General features: G+C 42.0%; 1 protein-coding gene and 1 long non-coding RNA gene across 2 annotated transcripts in view; one reads left to right on the forward strand and one right to left on the reverse strand.

The window, feature by feature from the left end:
* Positions 1-555: 555 nt before the first annotated feature.
* LOC132001358 (uncharacterized) lies at positions 556-12,718 on the reverse strand. Its single transcript, XR_009399599.1, has 4 exons — positions 12,469-12,718; positions 4,766-4,886; positions 3,890-4,137; positions 556-1,973 (listed from the first exon to the last, which is right to left on the reverse strand). It is a non-coding gene; the product is annotated as an uncharacterized LOC132001358 (long non-coding RNA).
* A 108-nt stretch (positions 12,719-12,826) lies between these two features.
* The window catches only part of HERC3 (HECT and RLD domain containing E3 ubiquitin protein ligase 3), a 123,582-nt gene continuing 117,930 nt past the window's right edge, over positions 12,827-18,478 (forward strand). The window contains exons 1-2 of the mRNA XM_059375833.1: positions 12,827-12,971; positions 15,618-15,679. The gene's annotated coding sequence lies outside the window, so the exon portion shown is untranslated. The remainder of the gene's footprint in view (positions 12,972-15,617; positions 15,680-18,478) is intronic.

An 18,478-nucleotide genomic window follows, 5' to 3' on the forward strand; every position in this document is an offset into this window, starting at 1 on the left:
CTTGATGAAGATCCGCTATTTGCCAGCCATTACCCTTAGGTGTTTCCATAGTTAATCAAATATAAATATTCTCTAAATATCTTAATAGAGGGGCGCCTGGGTGGCTCAGTGGGTTAAGCCGCTGCCATCGGCTCAGGTCATGATCTCAGGGTCCTGGGATTGAGTCCCGCATCGGGCTCTCTGCTCAGCGGAGAGCCTGCTTCCCTCTCTCTCTGGCTGCCTCTCCGTCTACTTGTGATTTCTCTCTGTCAAATTAATAAATAAAAAAAATCTTTAAAAAAAAATAAATATCTTAATAGAAATATAAATAGTTTGATGGAAGAGGAGGTGTTCATTTGTATTCCAGAATGGGAAATAGAAAGTGGGAAGGACCAAATCTGAAACATTATTGGAATCATCTCTTATATGATTAATTATTGTCATCAACAGTAATAGTGATAAAAGATACTGATCTTACAATGTATATGGTATATTTTAATGCATAAGAAATAGTCCCTTCCCTGAAAGAATTTTTAATATGGCTCATATGCTAAAGAAAGTAAATAGAAGAAAAAGGAAGGGGAGTTAACATTTATTAAGTGCTGTATGCTGAGCATTTTAAGTGCATTGTTATTACATTGAAAGATCAGAACATTCCTACGATGAGAGTACAAATATTATCAGTTTTATAGATAGGGAAACAGAGGCACGAGAATGGAAATTGACTTCTCTAAGATCATATGGTGGGAAACTGGTGGAGACACACAAATAACATGTAATAAATGCTAGGGACATCATGTTCATAAAAAGTGCTATAGGAAGTCAAATTGTGGGTTGGACCTCCAGAGGGTTTCATGGAAGAAGTGGGACTCATGTCAGCCAGTTAGGGAAATGTTGAAGTAGTCCAAGGGTACAGATAAGGACGAAAACTAGGGTTGAGGAAGAGGTGATGTAGAGTGTGGTAGGCTGAATAATGGTTCCCCAAAGATGTCTGCATCCTAATCTCTGGAACCTGTAAATATGTTCTCTGATATGGTAAAAGGGACTTTGCAAATGTGATTAAGGATCTTGAGATGGGGACATTATCCTAGATTTGAAATTCCTTCTAGGAGAGAATAGCCAAATATTAAGCCTTATTGCATTTAAGACAGATGAGCTTATCTGATTCTTAGATTTGGTCAGCAGTTAAGGCAAAGGTTCATAATGAAGAGGATGAGGAATACATAGGTCCATCCCTAGATGGAAAGAGTCCATAAATACTTTTAGAATGGTATTCATAATTACGTGAGCAAATGTACCATTTTTGTGGAGACAACATGTAATGCCATCAGATTCTCAAAAGGGTAGAAGATTGAAAACGAAAGCTTAGAATCATGCGCTAATGGCCTGGGGTGCCTGAAGGTGGAGGAAGAAGGGCAAAGGGGAAGAAGCAGCAGAAAGGGCAACACGGAAACCCCATATTCATTTCTTTTTTGCTGTAGATTGATACCACGAATTCCTGCTCCTCTTTTCCCATACTAGACCCTTACAGCAGGACTTTTTGTGTTTCTAGACCCAGTTTGCCAAGAGGCTGCAGAGCTCATTCTCTTAGTAGTTCTTTTATTTGTTGACAATGTGTTCTTTAAAAAATTCTGTTTTGGTGTTTTACCAAATATTTCATCTATATTTCTCAAAGGACTTTTCTCAATATTACAAACACTATTATCTCTACAGAATGGATATTAAAATAACTTGATATATTATCATTGGCAGTCTCTCAAAGAATAGATGAGGTATAGAAAGCTTAGGGAGCTTCTAATTAATAGCCACTGTTTTTTTTTTTTCAGTGATATAAATCATGGAGTTGCTTAGTTGGTCTCCTAAGTAAAATGTCTCTGTGGTTAAATTTGATGTCTGTTCTGTATACTAAGAGATCCTTCTCAGCGTAGCTTAGATTCAGCATAGCCAAGTCCACTGAATGCTTCAGAGGCAGACCTCGGTTCAGAATTTCTTCCCTAAACAATAAATAAACAATAAATTATATTATTATACTATATAAATATTTATTAAACAATAAATAACAAAATAATAAGCAATAAGAAATTTTTAAAGATATGTATTTATTTATTTGACAGAGAGAGAGAGAGAGAGAGAGAGAGATCACAAGTAGGCAGAGAGGCAGGCAGAGAGAGAGGGGGAGAAGCAGGCTCCCCGCCAAGCAGAGCGCCGGATGTGGGACTCAATCCCAGGACCCTGAGATCATGAGCTGAGCCGAAGGCAGAGGCTCAACCCTCTGAGCCACCCAGGCACCCCTAAATAAACAATTTATTTAAGTAACTCTTTTTTGACCTCTGTATGGATCAAAACAGTTTGTATTTTGTTTTACAATGTAATGCTGACCTGGGGCACCTGGATAGCTCAGTTGGTTAAGTGTCTACCTTTGGCTCTGATCCAGCAAGCCTGCATTGTGCTCCTTGCTCAACAGAGAGCCTGCTTCTCCCTCTCCCTCTGCTGCTCCCCCTGCTTGTGTGTACCCTCTCTCTGTGTCAAATGAATAAATAAAATTGTAAAAAAAAACCCAAAACAACATAATGTTGGCTTGTTATTTATTTATTTATTTATTTTTAAAGATTTTATTTATTTATTTGACAGAGAGAGAGAGATCACAAACAGGCATTGAGGCAGGCAGAGAGAGAGAGGGGGAACCAGGCTCCCCACTGAGCAGAGAGCCTGATGCAGGGCTTGGATCCCAGGACCCTGAGGTTATGACCTGAGCCGAAGGTAGAGGCTTAAACCACTGAGCCACCCAGGAGCCCCTAATGTTGTCTTTTTAAAAAATAAAAATGATTGTCAAGATTTCCTTAAAAAATACTATGAAAAATCATTAAAAAGTACTACAAGGGGGGGTGCCTGGGTGGCTCAGTGGGTTAAAGCCTCTGCCTTTTTTTCCCAGGGTCCTGGGATCAAGCCCCGCATCAGGCTCTCTGCTCGGCAGGGAGTCTGCTTCCCCCTCTCTCTCTCTGCCTGCCTCTCTGCCTACTCGTGATCTCTGTCTGTCAAATACATAAATAAAATCTTAAAAAAAAAATAGGTACTACAAGGGAATGGACTTGATGGAGTTTCCTACGGATATGACTGATTTTCTTGGGTCTTCCACTGACATGAAATTTCACTTTAACAAAGTCTTACATTGTGGGATAAATAAAATAGAATTAAATATTTCCCAGCTTCTATGTTACACTCATTCATAAAGGGTACCTGTTCTGCTATAAGATCAATGAAAACATGATTTGTCTTTGAAATGACTAGAATTTCAAGGTCAAGTCTTATATACACAAAATCTTACATAATTTATATGTTTTCTGGATGAAACTAATATGGAACTCTGGGTTTACTGCTACTATAATAAAATACCAGGTGGATGGGGCACCTGGGTGGCTCAGTGGGTTAAGCCTCTGCCTTCAGCTCAGGTAATGATCCCAGGGCCTGGGATTGAGTCCTGCATAGGGCTCTCTGCTCAGCGGGGAGCTGCTTCCACCTCTCTCTCTCTGCCTACTTGTGAGCTCGTCAGTCAAGTGAATAAATAAAATCTTAAAAAAAAAATAAAATAAGAGAAAGTATACTTTGTAAAATGGACTTGGCTAACCTACATTTGCTTGCAAAAGGATGTCAATGTTTATTGGAAAGATCTAGCCAGGGAGTTTAACTCCCTGTATATCTTGATTGAGAATAGACTTTGTCAGTTTGCAAATGTCATTCTTTTTGATTGTGTTGATACTTTGGGAAGGACACATCAGAGCTCTCAGGGCAAGGGAACTCTCAGCTAAGATGCCAGACAAATCTCGAAGTCAATCCTGGCAATCACCCTGGTCACAGATGCCACAGCTACTGCATTAAAAGCCTATTATACTTTTTGCAGCAATGTACTTACCTCTGTACCACAAACTGGGTGGCTTAAAACAACAGAAATGTATTCTCTCACAATTCTGGAGGCTGAAGTCCAAAATCAAGGTGTTGGCAGTTTGATGCCCTCAGGAGGTTCTGAGGGAGAATCTACTCTCTATGCCTCTCTTCTTGCTTCTGGTAGTTACTTGGCATTTCTTGGCTAGGAGACACCCATCACTCCAATCTCTATTTTCACATGATGTTTTTCTTATTTGTCTCTGTGTATTCACATGGCTTTTTTTAAAAAAGGATTTTAAAAAAATTTATTCATTTGCGAGAGGTAGAGAGACAGAGACTGAGAGAGCACAAGTAGAGGGAGAGGCAGAGGGAGAGGGAAAAGCAGACTCCCTGCTGAGCCAGGAGCCCAACGTGGAGCTTGATTCTAGGACCTGGAGATCATGACCTGAGCCAAAGGTAGATGCTCAACCATCTGAGCCACCCAGGTGCCCCTACATGGCTTTCTTAAAAGGACATTAGTTCGGTGCCTGGGTGGCTCAGTGGGTTAAGCCTCTGCCTTTGCTTCAGGTCGTGATCTCAGGGTCCTGGGATTGAGCCCCTCATCGGACTCATTGGTCAGTAGGCAGCCTGCTTCCCACCCCACCCCACCCCCTGCCGCCACCTGCCTCTCCGCCTACTTGTGATCTCTGTCAGTTAAATAAATAAAATCTTTAAAAAAAAAAAGGACTTTTGTTATTGGATTTAGAATCTTCCTAATTCTCATTTTATGATCCATGATCTCATTTTAATGAAACTAATTACATCTGTGAAGACCCTCTTCCAAATAATTCACATTCTGAAGTTCCAGGTAGACATGGATTTGGGGGGAAACTATTTAATTCACTACACCTTCCAAGCTACTTACCATAAGTACAGGGTTCATCAGTACAATCCATCAGAACATAATGCATAACATCCAGCATGCATGTTTCATTCCAGGTACTGGTCAGGTGGTTCTCTCTTGTTCTAGGCTGATAGCCATATATCTAGGTTGAAATTTTATCCAGTTACTCAAAAAGAGAACCAGGCAAGAACTTGGATGAAATAGTACAAATCTACTTCTGAAGGCTATGAAAGAACTTGAAGTACATGCTTATCTGATCGTTGGTCAATAAGGTCATTTTCTTCTATAAAGCCTGGGACTCACTGGTACACATAAGGTGACTGATGACAAAGGTGACTGAACCACAATGGATTATTACAAGTCATGACACTGTTTTCTTTTTGAGAAGTGCACAATAAAATGCCTTCTATTGATGGATGAAATAAATTCTGATACTTTGTCCCCCCTCCTTTTTTTAAAAGATTTACTTATTTGTTGGGTAAGGAGGGGCAGATGGAGATGGAGAGAGAGAATCTTAAGCAGGCCTCATGCTCAGCATGAGACTGACAGAGAACTCAATCTTGATCTCACGACCCTGAGATCATGATCTGAGCCTAAATCAAGAGTCCGCTGCTTAACTGACCGAGCCACCCACGTGCCCCACTTTGTCTGCTTTTTATTTTTCTATGGAACTTGGCGAACCATCAACTGATTGTTATTGGTATGTGCGTGTGTGTGAATAAGAATATGATTAACAACAGTCTAAGTTTGTACAGAACTTCCTTCCTGCAGCCTTTTATTTCTGGAAGGTGTGTGGGAAGATTGAGGAGTCACATGACATTAAACAATTTTAGAAAGGACCAACAACCCTACTCATAGATTTTTATGCATTTAGGTAATTTTTGATGTTCATGTTTAGAAACGTCTTACCTGGGGCGCCTGGGTGGCTCAGTGGGTTAAGCCGCTGCCTTTGGCTCAGGTCATGATCTCAGAGTCCTGGGATCGAGTCCCGCATCGGGCTCTCTGCTCAGCAGAGAGCCTGCTTCCCTCTCTCTCTCTCTGGCTGCCTCTCTGTCTACTTGTGATTTTTCTCTGTCAAATTAATAAATAAAATCTTTAAAAAAACAAAACAAAACAAAACAAAAAAAACGCTGAGATTCCTCAGTCTTATTTAGAAACGTCTTACCTAAGCTGATTTTCAGATGTGGGCTATGTGGCTTTTTATTAGAATTTTTTTGTTTTAATTTTAATTATTCAAAATTCTAGTCAAGAATAATTCTTGTTAATTAACAAGATTAAATCTTGTTAATCCACATATTCTAGTCAAGACATAAGGTGACTTACTAATACAGTGAAAACAATAAAATGAAAACCAAACCAAAACAACCGCATTATTGGTAAGGAGGTTGGACAAGGGCTACTTAGACATTGTATATGTATTTAGCTGGTACCATCTTTTGTTAGGGAATATTGGCAATATTCTTTTTATTTTTTTTAAGATTATTTATTTATTTATTTGGGAGAGAGGCAATGAGAGAGAGCATGAGCGAGGAGAAGGTCAGAGGGAGAAGCAGACTCCCCGTGGAGCTGGGAGCCCGATGCGGGACTTGATCTCGGTACTCCGGGATCATGACCTGAGCCGAAAGCAGTCGTCCAACTGACTGAGCCACCCAGGCGTCCCTATTGGCAATATTCTATAAAGTCTTAAGACTCTGCATTTTGCCTGACCTAGCAATTATTCTCTTAGGAATTTTTCTTAAGGAAATAATCAAAGGTGAGGGCAAATATTTAGTTATATTCACTATGCGTAGCTATGTTTGCCCTACTGCTTATAGAATGCAAAGAATGGAAAAGAATGGAAAATGAATACACAATAAGAAATTGGTTAAATTACAGTATATCCATTTTGTAGGTATATGTAATTTACATACAATTTAAAATGATGTTGTAGAATATTATTTAATTCTATTGAAGATGTTAAATATATTGTTAAATTCAGAAAGCATTGTGTAAAATGTAGAAAATGAGCCACTTTTAGAAATGTATATATGTGTGTGGGGAAAAGACAAAATAATAAGAACTAAAAAAATGTGGTAGACTGATCATTTTTATTTTCTTTTCTTATATATACTTTTGTGAAGAGAAAAGCAGGTTTGTTTTTCTTTAAGTAGGTAAGAAAATGAGTACAATGGGAAAATGTCATAGAAAAGTTATAATGAATCTTGAATTGAGGTTACTTCTCAAAATGTATGCAATAAGCTTCTGTACAGATGGGATATACATTTTGTTCCAGGCTTTCAAAAGCCCATGGAAAGAGGGAAACAGAAATAGCCATAGTATCTATAAGATGATTCTATAGTATCTTAAATATCTGTAAGGTAAGAACAATTTGTTAGTCAACAATTTAAAAGCAAATATAATGGCTGACTTCACTGGGCTTTTATCTATATGTGGGATGAAGACAAATGCTGGAGACCAATGGAAAGTTAAATACCAATGATCAGTTCTCCTTTATATAAAGGGTAGCCATAAAGTTTGGAAACACAATACTATTTTATTTTTTTATAGATTCTTATTGTTATTTTATATCATATTATATAACAACCTTACAGATAGAACCCCCTCTGATTACTTCCTTCTTCCTGGAATATGTTAAAGATATAGGTTCATTTATTTATTTTAAAAAACTATTTATTTATTTATTTATTTATTTATTTATTTATTTATTTATTATTTGACTGACAGAGATCACAAGTAGGCAGAGAGGCAGGCAGAAAGAAAGGGGGATGCTCCCTGATGAGCAGAGGGCTTGATCCCAGAACCTGAGACGAAGGCAGAGGCTTTAACCCACTGAGCCACCCAGGTGCCCCCATTTATTTATTCTTAAAGATTTTATTTACTTGAGAGAGACAGAAACAGAGACAGCTAGCACTAAAGGGCGGGGGCAGAGGCAGAGGGAGAAGCAGACTCCCTGCCGAATAGGGAGCCCAGCTTGGGGCTCAATCCCAGGACTCTGGGATCACCACCCAAACCAAAGGTAAACACTTAGCCAACTGAGCCACCCAGGTGCCCCAAAGTTTATTTAGTAAAAATGAGAGAAGTCAACTGAGACAATACATTAAATATGCTTCTGCTAGGTTTGAGGAAAATGAATTACTGCATCACACTCCATGCAACCCGAACTATGCATTGCCCCAAGGGATAACACAGTGTATCAGGTAATGTCATGGAACATATGATGTATCATAACGGTAGAGCAAGAAACCATTTATTATGCATATTCACCTGTGTTCCTTGAATTTATGGCCAAGTTATAAAGCTGTCTAATACTGTTTTATGCATGCCCTTTATAATTCCATAGGGTCACTTTAGCTTTTCTAGGATATAATAAAATTCCTTAAATTTCATTTGACCCAGATTTCATCTTTAACTTCAAAGAAAGGGGTTTTTCATTTTGATGATTTTATTTTGATTTGACACAAATGAACTTCTGGAGATTTTTTTTCTTTTCTCTCTCTCTCTCTCTCTTTTTTTTTTTTTTTTTGCATCTAGAAGGGTAAAACAGTTGCCTGATTTTTGGCAGTTAAAATCTGCACACTCTGCAGCTACACAGCAATAGACATGCTCTTTACTGTAATCCCCCAAGGTCTTATTTTGTCAGTGAAGTCCGAGTGCTAGGTTGGATGCCACTTCCAAGGATACAAAAGTTTTGGGACCTTGTAAGAAGAGAAATTTTCAGATGTCACTTCCTAAAGACTTTATTGCATAGGTCTTCAGGGACAAACTAAAGCTCACCCTTAAGGCTTTCTTAGGAAATGCTCAATCATCCAATGTTTTTTTGTAACATTAATTGATATTAACCTATATGATATTACTGAGTTTCTAATATTTAAGGTAAGGTGTTTGTGCTTCATCCAAATGGACTGATTTTTTAAAAATGCAAAATTAAACTATGAATAGTTTCAAGAAACACAAAGGAATAGTCATAAAGCCTGTAAGCTCTTTGCGGTAAGGAATAATGCTTCTTATCCAGCAATACATACAGAAGACATTAACTAAATATTTAATAATTATTTGATTGATGGAAATATTGATTTACCATGATATTTTTCTTCCAAGTTATTTTTCACAGTAATAAATCAATGCTGTATGTTATAGGACAGTTTTCAATAAGCTTAGATAATGTAGCCTGGGCATATATGGGCTTCTTAGGTAAACTATATTAAGCAACAAAAAAGAGTGAAAACATGCAAAAAATGTTTAAGAATGAATTTTTCCTTTGAATATTGACTACATGGACAAAATGAGTATTTTGGGCGGTGGAGGGACCAAGAAACACCTTTGTCATTATGTAGCTTTACAGAGTACGCACATACTGTCAAATAATCATTGGTTTCCTTTCCCAGAGGTGAAGACACTTATCGCTTCAAAAGTATACCTGAAAGACAGAATGTTGTGGCTAACCTATTTTTTCACCATAAGTCTGATCTGTCTCTAAGTTTACCAAGTTCATGTTTGTCTGCCAGGTAAATAAGTCAAACACAGAAAACAATCATCATTAAACAGTCTTCCTACTGTACTGAGAATTTCTTTCAATTTGAAATAGGCACAAGCATTTCAAAAAGTGAGCTGTAAAAAATGGTGCGAATGGGTATCTGTTCAGGTGGAGATGTAGCAGCACTGGGTATCATCCCCTTGTCACTGGGGATTCCTCATCTGTCCAGAGCTAGAGCTGGACTACATATCCCTTCTGCCTGTCAAAAGTTACAGTTACAATTTATCACATCTCTTATTATTTATTTTTTGTTTTCCAACACTTGTTATTGTAAAAAATTTTTAAAAAGATTTTATTTATTTATTTGAAAGAGATAGATAATGAGAGAGGGAACCCAAGCAGGGGGAATGGGAGAGGGAGAAGCAGGCTCCCCACTAGTAGGGAGCCCCATGTGGGGCTCCATCCCAAACATGACCTGTCGAAGGCAGATACTTAACCAACTGAGCCACCCAGGCATTCCAAAAACCCCAACCATCTACCTACCATGGAGAGTCTATAATTAACATCTTGGGATACTGGATTTATTACATGTATATCCAGCTATCCATCTCTCTATCCAGCCTTCAATCCATCTTTTAAAATGTACATTTCAAAATAACTTACAGATATCAGTATACTTCCTCCAGTGTACATAGCATTAACTGGAAGTCAGTTTTGTTTACAGTTATTTTTTAGGTTTTATATTTAACATGAATGTTTTCTTTACATAACATTTATCTTAGTTAGCAACTATGTACTCCTTGGTGCATTGATGTGGTTAGTGTTTGCCTCCCCCTTGAAGGCAACAGAAACTGTGCCATTTTCCTCACCAAGAAATCCGCAGGAGCTGGCAGTACAGTAGATGCTCAATATACAGTATATTTGTTGGGGGAACATACGCGAAGTCAGAAAGAAACGGATGGAAGATGGAGCTATAGAAATGCAAAGAAAAAGTAAAGTATGGTCTCTCAAGCCAGTTTAAATATGTTATTAAGACTATTGTTGGTGCTCAGTCAGAACGGCTAAAATGAACAAGTCAGGAAACAACAGATGCTGGTGAGGATGCAGAGAAAGGGGAATCCCCCAACACTGTTGGTGGGAATGTGAGCTGGTGCAGCCGCTCTGGAAAACAGCATGGAGGTTCCTCAAAAAGTTGAAAATAGAGCTACCCTTTGACCCAGCAATCACACTACCAGGTATTTACCCTAAAGATACAAATGTAGTGATCTGAAGGGGCACGTGCACTCGAATGTTTATAGCAGCAATGTCCACAATAGCCAAACTATGGAAAGAACCTAGATGTCCAACAACAGAGGAATGGATAAAGAAGATGGGGTATAGATACACAATGAAATACTATGCAGCCTTCAAAAGAAATGAAATCTTGTCATTTGCAACGACATGGATGGAACTAGAGGGTATTATGCTTAGCAAAATAAGTCAGTTGGAGAAAGACAACTATCATATGATCTCTCTGATATGAGGAATTTGAGAGGTAGGGTGGGGAGTTTGGGGGGTAGGGAAGGAAAAAATGAAACAAGATGGGATCTGGAAGGAGACAAATCATAAAAGACTCTTAATCTCACAAACTGAGGATTGCTGGGGCTGGAGTGTAGGGATAGGGTGGCTGGGTTATGGACATCTGGGTTATGGGAGGGTATGTGCTATGGTGAGTGCTGTGAAATGTGTAAGCCTGATGATTCACAGACCTGTGCCCCTGGGGCAAATAATACATTATATGTTAATACAAATACTTTTTAAAAATCCTAAAAAAAAAAAAAAAAGACTATTGTTGGTGCTGCGGCCATTCAAAGCCATTTTGGTAAATGGAGCAGGACATGCTTATTAAGGAAATAGGCATTTTATGTTGGTTCAATTAAGAAAATAAAATGAAGTACTCCAAGTATCTTCACTGATCATTCTACATGTAAGTAATTTCCTAGGGTTCTGGATGTTTATTTAGTAAGGAAGCTGACAGTACTCCGGTTTGTACATACTTAAATCCCAACTTCAGGCTCGAGACTTTGATACCCAACTTCTTCCTCAAGATGAAATTTCTTGTGAAAACACTTAAGCCATGGGACAAATATATTGACCTAAATGCTGACTGATTATAAACCTTATATTTGGCACATGAATCACACAGAATCTTGCTCTCTCCTTCTCAACCATGGGAAACCTCCCTTCCTACCCTAACTCCTCTCTGGCTATTTCCCCAGTTCCTTTTTGTGATACCATCTCTTGACGGGGATTATGTCTTTGTGAGATATCTAGATTTCTGTGAAACTGTATAAGGGAATCTTGCTAATATTGTCCCCACTGTTTCTAAAGGTGTCCAGTGTGATTCAAACTTCAAAGGCTGAAATTTTCTCAGATGACCTTAGCTACCTGATAATTTGAGATTTTGCTTTTTCTTCTCTTTCTTGTCTCAGGAGCATTTGACAACCTGCTTTATTTCATTGAGAGTTCCTAGGTCAGCCAAGATTGACCCATCCCCACGCCTCAAAACTTTTTTTTTTTTTTTTTGGCTTGGTGAATCTATTAGATTTCCAGAACAGGTAACTGCAGACTTGACCTGATTTGAACGTCCTTGGGAAGAATCTGGCCTCCTTCCCAGTTCAAATGACAGGTTACAGAAATTCATCCACTAGGAAAGCCATTCTTTTGGGTTAGAGTGGTACTTCCCCAGTGTGTTCTGCTTCTGTGCTTCAAATTCAAGGGAGGGAGGTGAGGTGGGGGGGTGGGGGGACAACAGATACATGAAGCCGTGTCTGTGAGAACGTTTACTTCAAAAGGACAAGGACCACGGGAACTCTGACAGCATTGTGACCTTGGGGAGGAGAAGAAAGCTCTGAGATTCAGTGCCAGGGAAAGGAGGGGAGGACAGATTTCTTTATCCATCAAAGAAGCCACATGGTGTCTTTCAGATAAGATTTAAGATCTACTCAGTGACTTCTCTGCATGCCCCGCCAGCCCCCACTCTCCAGCCTCCCAAGCCCCGCTCGCTCCCGCAGCACCGCTCTCCGGTTCGGCCCCCCCAACTCTCCTGGAGGGCCCAGGCGGTGCGGGCCTCGGCACCCGGCTTCCTTCCCGCCTCTCTCCCACCGCGCAGCTCCGCGTTTCAAAGGCTCCGCGCCTCCTCCAGTCCTCCCGAGAGGAGGTACGAAACAGAAGACTGCTCCCCTGCGGGATAAAACGCTTCATAACTCACCCTCTAGATTTTCCTCCCATGCTCAAGGCTTTCGGTCACCTCTGCATAAATATTAAGACCCAGAACCTGACAAACCGACCGCTGATCAGTCCCGCTCGCTTCCCCGTCGGAGAAAAGCAGTCGCGTTCCGGCGCGCGCGCTCTGGGTCCGCCGGCCGCCTCCCGGCCGACACACGCCCGCGCCGCTGTCCCCTCGCGGGGCCCGCAGGTCCTGTCACCTCCGCCTGCCCCCGCCTCCCTCCCCGGCCTGGGCCTCTCCCCGCCTCCCGCCCGCGGATCTCGCCGCCCCGCCTCCGGCGCCGCCGCGGCCGCCATTGGTGCCCATCCGCCCCAGCAGGGCCCCCATTGGCCGGGTGGGAAGTCACTCGCCCAGCGCATTCCGCCGCCCTCAGGCTTGCGGGGAAACTTCCTTATTATTGTGACGCCGAAAACGGAGAAACCCCGAGCCGGGCCGGAGGGGCTGTCACAGTCGGAATCCCGAGCGGCGCTTCGGCGGCCGCCGAGGTACGCGGGTCGGGGGCCGGGGTTCCCGGGAAGAAGTCAGCGCGGCGCTGCATCCGCGCGACCGCCGCGTTCCGCCCGGCGGGGCTGTCCGCGCGCGCGGCTCCCGGAGGGGCTGCTGGGGCTGCTGCGGCTGCAGGGCGCTCCCCGCGACGACCCGGAGCCGCGCGCGCGGGGAGGTCGGGGCGCGGTGGCTGCGGCGCCTGCGGGGCGCGGGCGGCGGGCGGCGGGGCTGCGCCGGGCCGGGCGCGCTAGGTGCCCTTCGGCTTCGCGCGCGCCTCCCCGGCGTTCTCGGGGCTTGCCCTGGGACCGAAAGAGCCCCCGCGCCCAGAAAGGCCGGAAGCAGCCTTAGAAATGGGAGCGCCCCCCACCCCAACTCGGCTGCGTGCAGACCGGGAGGAATTGCGACGCAGAAAGTCAAAAAGAGGATCCTCCCCTTCCTCCTCGCCTGTCCCCATTTGAATGCCGAGGCTCCGGTGACACCCTCGCGGTGAGGGACACGGACGTTTCCCGGCGTCAAGGGAGCCGGCGAGGCCTCCGCGTTTTGGGGGGAACCCCGGCGGCCGCGAGGAGTTTGCACTGAGGACGCGGGGCTCGGAGTCCGGGCTGACAGCGCCGGCGGGGCCGCGGCGCCCGGCACCACCCACCCGGCGGAGGCCGTACCCGGCTCGCTTCGCCTGAGTCCGCCTGCGGGGCGGAGCCGGGGCGAGGGTGTGTGTGTGGACACGTGTGTGTGTGCGTGTGTGTGTGTGTGTGTGTGCGCGGACACGTAAGTGCGTGGACGGACGCGGGGGTGTCAGGAGCTGGGACGTTCGGGGGCAGGTGGCACTTGGAGTCCTGTGTAAACGTGTGGAGTGGGCTAACGGGACAATTGACAGGGACGAGCGTGTGTGACCTGAAACCGACGAGCCGGGGAGCGCGGTAGAGCAGCACCTGAGGCAAACCGTGCAGTGACTCTGGGTGTGCACCGCGGCCCCGGGGAATGTGTATTTGAACTTTGCTTTTGGTCTGTCACGGCTTGGGGCTGTTTTCTGATTACATTGTTCTTTAGCTTTTAAATCAGCCCCATTAGGAAGTCCCTTGGATTCAGAGCTAAGCAAGCCTTCCAGGATTTTGCTTGCATTCGTTACACACGGAATGCTTTAGCAAAGACGATTCGAGAGCTCTCTTCCATTTTAGTATGTCTTCTGGCTCCTTCCACAAATAGGAAGCTATTTCTAGACCCTTTCATTTGATGATCTGATAACATCAAGTGAGCTGATTTTTAACTCCAGACTGAGAAGAAAGAAAAGTGAAATAAAATGAGGATTGGCAGCCTTTTAAAATGCAGTGACTCTGGAGAGAGAGGTCTTGTTTTAGTAGGCAGATTACTGTGAAGCTGTCTCTTCTTGTACTTTATTTTATCCCGGGGCCAGGGGAATTACCTTATAAATCAGAAAAGGGGAGTAATATGTTTAACCTCCTTTTAAAGCAAAATAGATGAATTACACATTAATGTCTTACCACACCAAGGCTAGGAACTTTCTGGAGAAGGTATGCAGGAATCAAGGAGGAAGGCTCACAGCCTCTCTGGCAAAACTCCTCCTTTAGCATGTAAAAAAGAAACGGTCCATTAGCATACAGTTTTACTTGTTCTGTAAGTAGTTGGGTTTTTATTTTTGAAAAAAGAAACAGAGATTCTAAAATGTTCCCAATGGTGTGGGGAGTTGTTGGTTATAGCATTTCGTTCTGAGTAACTAATTTAAATTTCTTAAGATTTGCATAAGAATTAAAAAGATTTTTTTAAAAACGTGAGAGTTGCACTTCTCTTGGGGATACAAGATAGTTTTGCTGCAGTTTCAGAAATAAAAGTAATATTCTCCAAATTGGATGGGAGTTTCTACATAAGAAGATAGAAATAAAGTTATGATGATACTACATTAAAATTATGGACCACTTTTTCTTTTGGGAGATTTAAGGTGCCTCTCAGTCTCATCTTGTTTTGCATGAAAGAGGATGTGGTGATGACAGGAATGAAAGAGAAAGTCTTCAAAACAGTTCTGGCAAAATAAGCTATAATGTTTGTGGTACATGGAAAAAATGGAGGAAAAGAGATAAAATTGAATTATTTTTCAAAATTTTCTCTTTTTAACTGAAATGGGAGATTTAAAAATAAAGTACTTTTCCCTTTATATTTACTACAAATGCCAGTAATTTTTTAAGGTGCTACCTGTGTCTTAAGTTCACTTTTTTTTTTTTAAGATTTTATTTATTTATTTGACAGAGATCACAAGTAGGCAGAGAGGCAGGCAGAGAGAGGGAGGGGGAGAAGCAGGCTCCCTGCCAAGCAGAGACCCTGATGCGGGACTCTGTCCCAGGACCCTGGGATCATGACCTGAGCTGAAGGCAGCGGCTTAGCCCACTGAGCCACCCAGGCACCCCTCAAGTTCACTTTTAAAGGTAACATCTTTGGAGTTGGTTAGAGATGATCTTATTTTGGTATTTAACCAAACTCCTGTTTTAAGGTGCAGTTATTGGGGAATATTTAAGTTTGCATAAATATAAAGATGTTCTTATTTTCAGTAGTTTGCTTCTCATTTTCTTTTCAATAACATGAAAGCACTTTGTAGCACTGTGCTAATGTTAATTATGACTTTTTTGAACTTGCAGGTCTTGGAGGTGAGGGAAAACCATTCTGGCTTCCAGTCCGAATGCCAAGGGTGTGACCTGTGGTGAGTTACCTAATTTCTCTGAATCCAGTTTCCTCCTCTTGTACATGGAGATAATATCTGACTCACAGAATTGACAAGAGGATTAAACAAGATAAACTATGTAAAGGACTCAGGTTAGTATAGCTCCTAGAAAGGGACCTTAACAAATCCTTAATGACGTCCCTCTGCTGTGATGTAGTGAAGAGAACAAGGTGAGCCCAGGAAGTAGGAGACCTAGTTTCTGGTCTCTGCTTCAGCCCACTCACTTCTCAGAGGGACCAAAGTCATTTGGCCTCGGAAGGTTTCAGCTGCCATTAAAATGAGGTTAGGAATGAAGTCTTTTGCCTAGAGGTTGGATCAGGTGGACTTTCAAAGTATTTTTAATAAGATGATCTCTTTGATAATATAACTCTCTTCTCTTTAGACATTTACTGCATTTGGAAAAAGTACTTACTGGTGTCAGAGCCCTGTGTTTCTGTGTGTGAATCAGTAATTGGATTAATATTATTATAAGTCAGGGTGGATATGGTGGAAAATCTGTCTGTCTATGAGATTCTTTTCCTTGCCTCTCCCCCATCTCTGGCTAACATAGGTTCTGGTTTCCTATAAAGATGGCTGGTGATTCAGCTAATATAAGCTCACTAACTTTAGGCAGTTTTCTTTAAACCTGTATTTTCTGAAAGTGGTGAAGGGGTAGAACTTGGCTTCATTTTGTTTGTGAGATGGTATCATGTCGTGTTTAAGAGCACGGACTTTGGAGTCTGGATATGAATCCTGCCTTTGCCACTTACTAAGTTTCTATTTCAACTACTTATATACATGTAGTGTTTTGGGCACTTGACCTTGCTAAGCCTTGAGGTTACTGTAAAGGGCAAACTAAATAATCTGTGTGAAGTTCCTAGCAAGATTCAGATACATAGTAGGCTTGCAGTAATAGTAACTATTTTTCTTTATTTAGCAACTGTTTATTGAGCCCCTAACAGTGTGGCAGACACTTCTCTGAGGATTGGGAAATGAACAAAAGAGGCTCAGTCCTTCCTTTCCGGAGCTTATGTTCCTGAGTTCTAGCGTGCTGGGGGTACTGAGAACCACTACCCTGTAATGATAATAAAAGCTTCGATCGTAGAAGGCATTCTGCTTTCAGATCTGCTAAAACATGGTTAGGAGGGTGCATTTTAGAATGCAGGAAATAATTATTTTTTTGTTACTGCATAGGGGAATGTTTCTCTAGTATAACCTGGTAAACAAAACTGTTAACAAACTTATGTTGTGGGAGTGCTGGTTTTCTCTGATCTGGGTTCAGGTCACCAGGACCCTTAGCAAGCAGCTGCTGGGCTCCTGCACTTTGCTGAGAACTGGAGATACAGAGATGAGTGAAACCTATCCCCGCCACGAAGAAGCTCCCAGCCTCTGCACAGGAGGAAGAGTGGTGGACAAGATGCAGGAAGCAGCAACAGTACCTCCATAGTACTTTCCAGTTTCTTTTACTGTGAAGTAATTGTAGACAATTACTTCATAAGACCTAAGACATAAGACAATATATGTAATATATATGCTAAGAGGCAACAATAAAAGAACAGAAGCAGAACATCAGCCATGCTGTCAAAACTCCCATCGTGCTCCTTATACTCTGTACCCTCCAACTCTCTTGGCTCCAAAATCATTACCTTGTATATTTCAGGGTTTTTTTTTTTTTGTCTTGTTTTTGTTTTTTTTTGCTTTTCTTCAAAGCTTTGCCACCACTAATATTTTTATCTACAAATACTTGTTATACTTGTGTAACATTTTTTCCCCCTCAACATTGCTTTCAAGGTTAGCTTCAGTGGTGGTTGTAGAGTGCATTTATTTTTGATTGCTGTGCCACAGGGCATCCATTTCCTTATTGATGGACATTTGGTTGTCTTTGTTTTACCTGTTTCAAGCAGTGCTGACCTGTACATCCTTGTGCATATATCTTAAGGTACCTGGCCATGGGGTCCTTGCTTCATTTTACAATAAGGTTGCTACTAGCTGTATATGACTTGGATTAAAATTAAAAGTGATTTCAGGTAATTTCAGTCCCTAAAGTGCATTAGCCACATTTCAAGTGTTCAGCAGCCATGTGTAGCTAGTGTAGTGTAGCTGCCTTACTGGACAGTGCAGGTATGTAACATTTCCATCTTAGCTGAAAGTTCAGTTTGCAGTTTTCACTCATCTTTGTATCTCCAGTTCTCAACATGGTGCAGGAGCCGCATAGGTCCTTGGTAAGTTGGACTGTGCGGGTCATATGTGTGGGAGTGAAACTGCCATGCTGTGGCTTTTCACATCTTCACCTCCACTGGATAATGCCAACTTGTTTTCCAAAGTGGTATGTCAATTTACACTCCCACCAGCTGTGTGTAAGAGCCCTGGTTGCTCCATATTTTTGACTTGGCACTGTCAGACTTTTCAATTCTTGTCAGGCTGGTCAAGTGTCTTTTGAAGGCAGCCCACAGTTTACACAGACAGCAGAGAGCTTGTTCTTCTAGTTTTATGGAGCCCAGCACCAGCTAGTGAAGAAGGTCCCACCTGTAATGAGATCATCTGGGGAGGGCTAGAAATGGTTCCTGTGCTGCCTAAAATAGAGAACCAAAGTCCAGCAGAAGTGAAGGAGAGAGAGAAAGCAGCAAGGAGCAGATTCTCATGATTGAAAACTCCTCTCTGCTTTCTGTGCCATTTCTGTCTGATAGCAATATTTTTAACAATATAGTGTGTCATCAGAATAATAAATCTCCTTTGTTACTGGAGTTAATTCTGCATTTGAATTTTGACTCCAGATTTATTTCAAGCTTGGATTTGGGG

This window comes from Mustela nigripes, chromosome 1 (genome assembly GCF_022355385.1).
Source record: "Mustela nigripes isolate SB6536 chromosome 1, MUSNIG.SB6536, whole genome shotgun sequence".
Classification (NCBI taxonomy): domain Eukaryota; kingdom Metazoa; phylum Chordata; class Mammalia; order Carnivora; family Mustelidae; genus Mustela; species Mustela nigripes.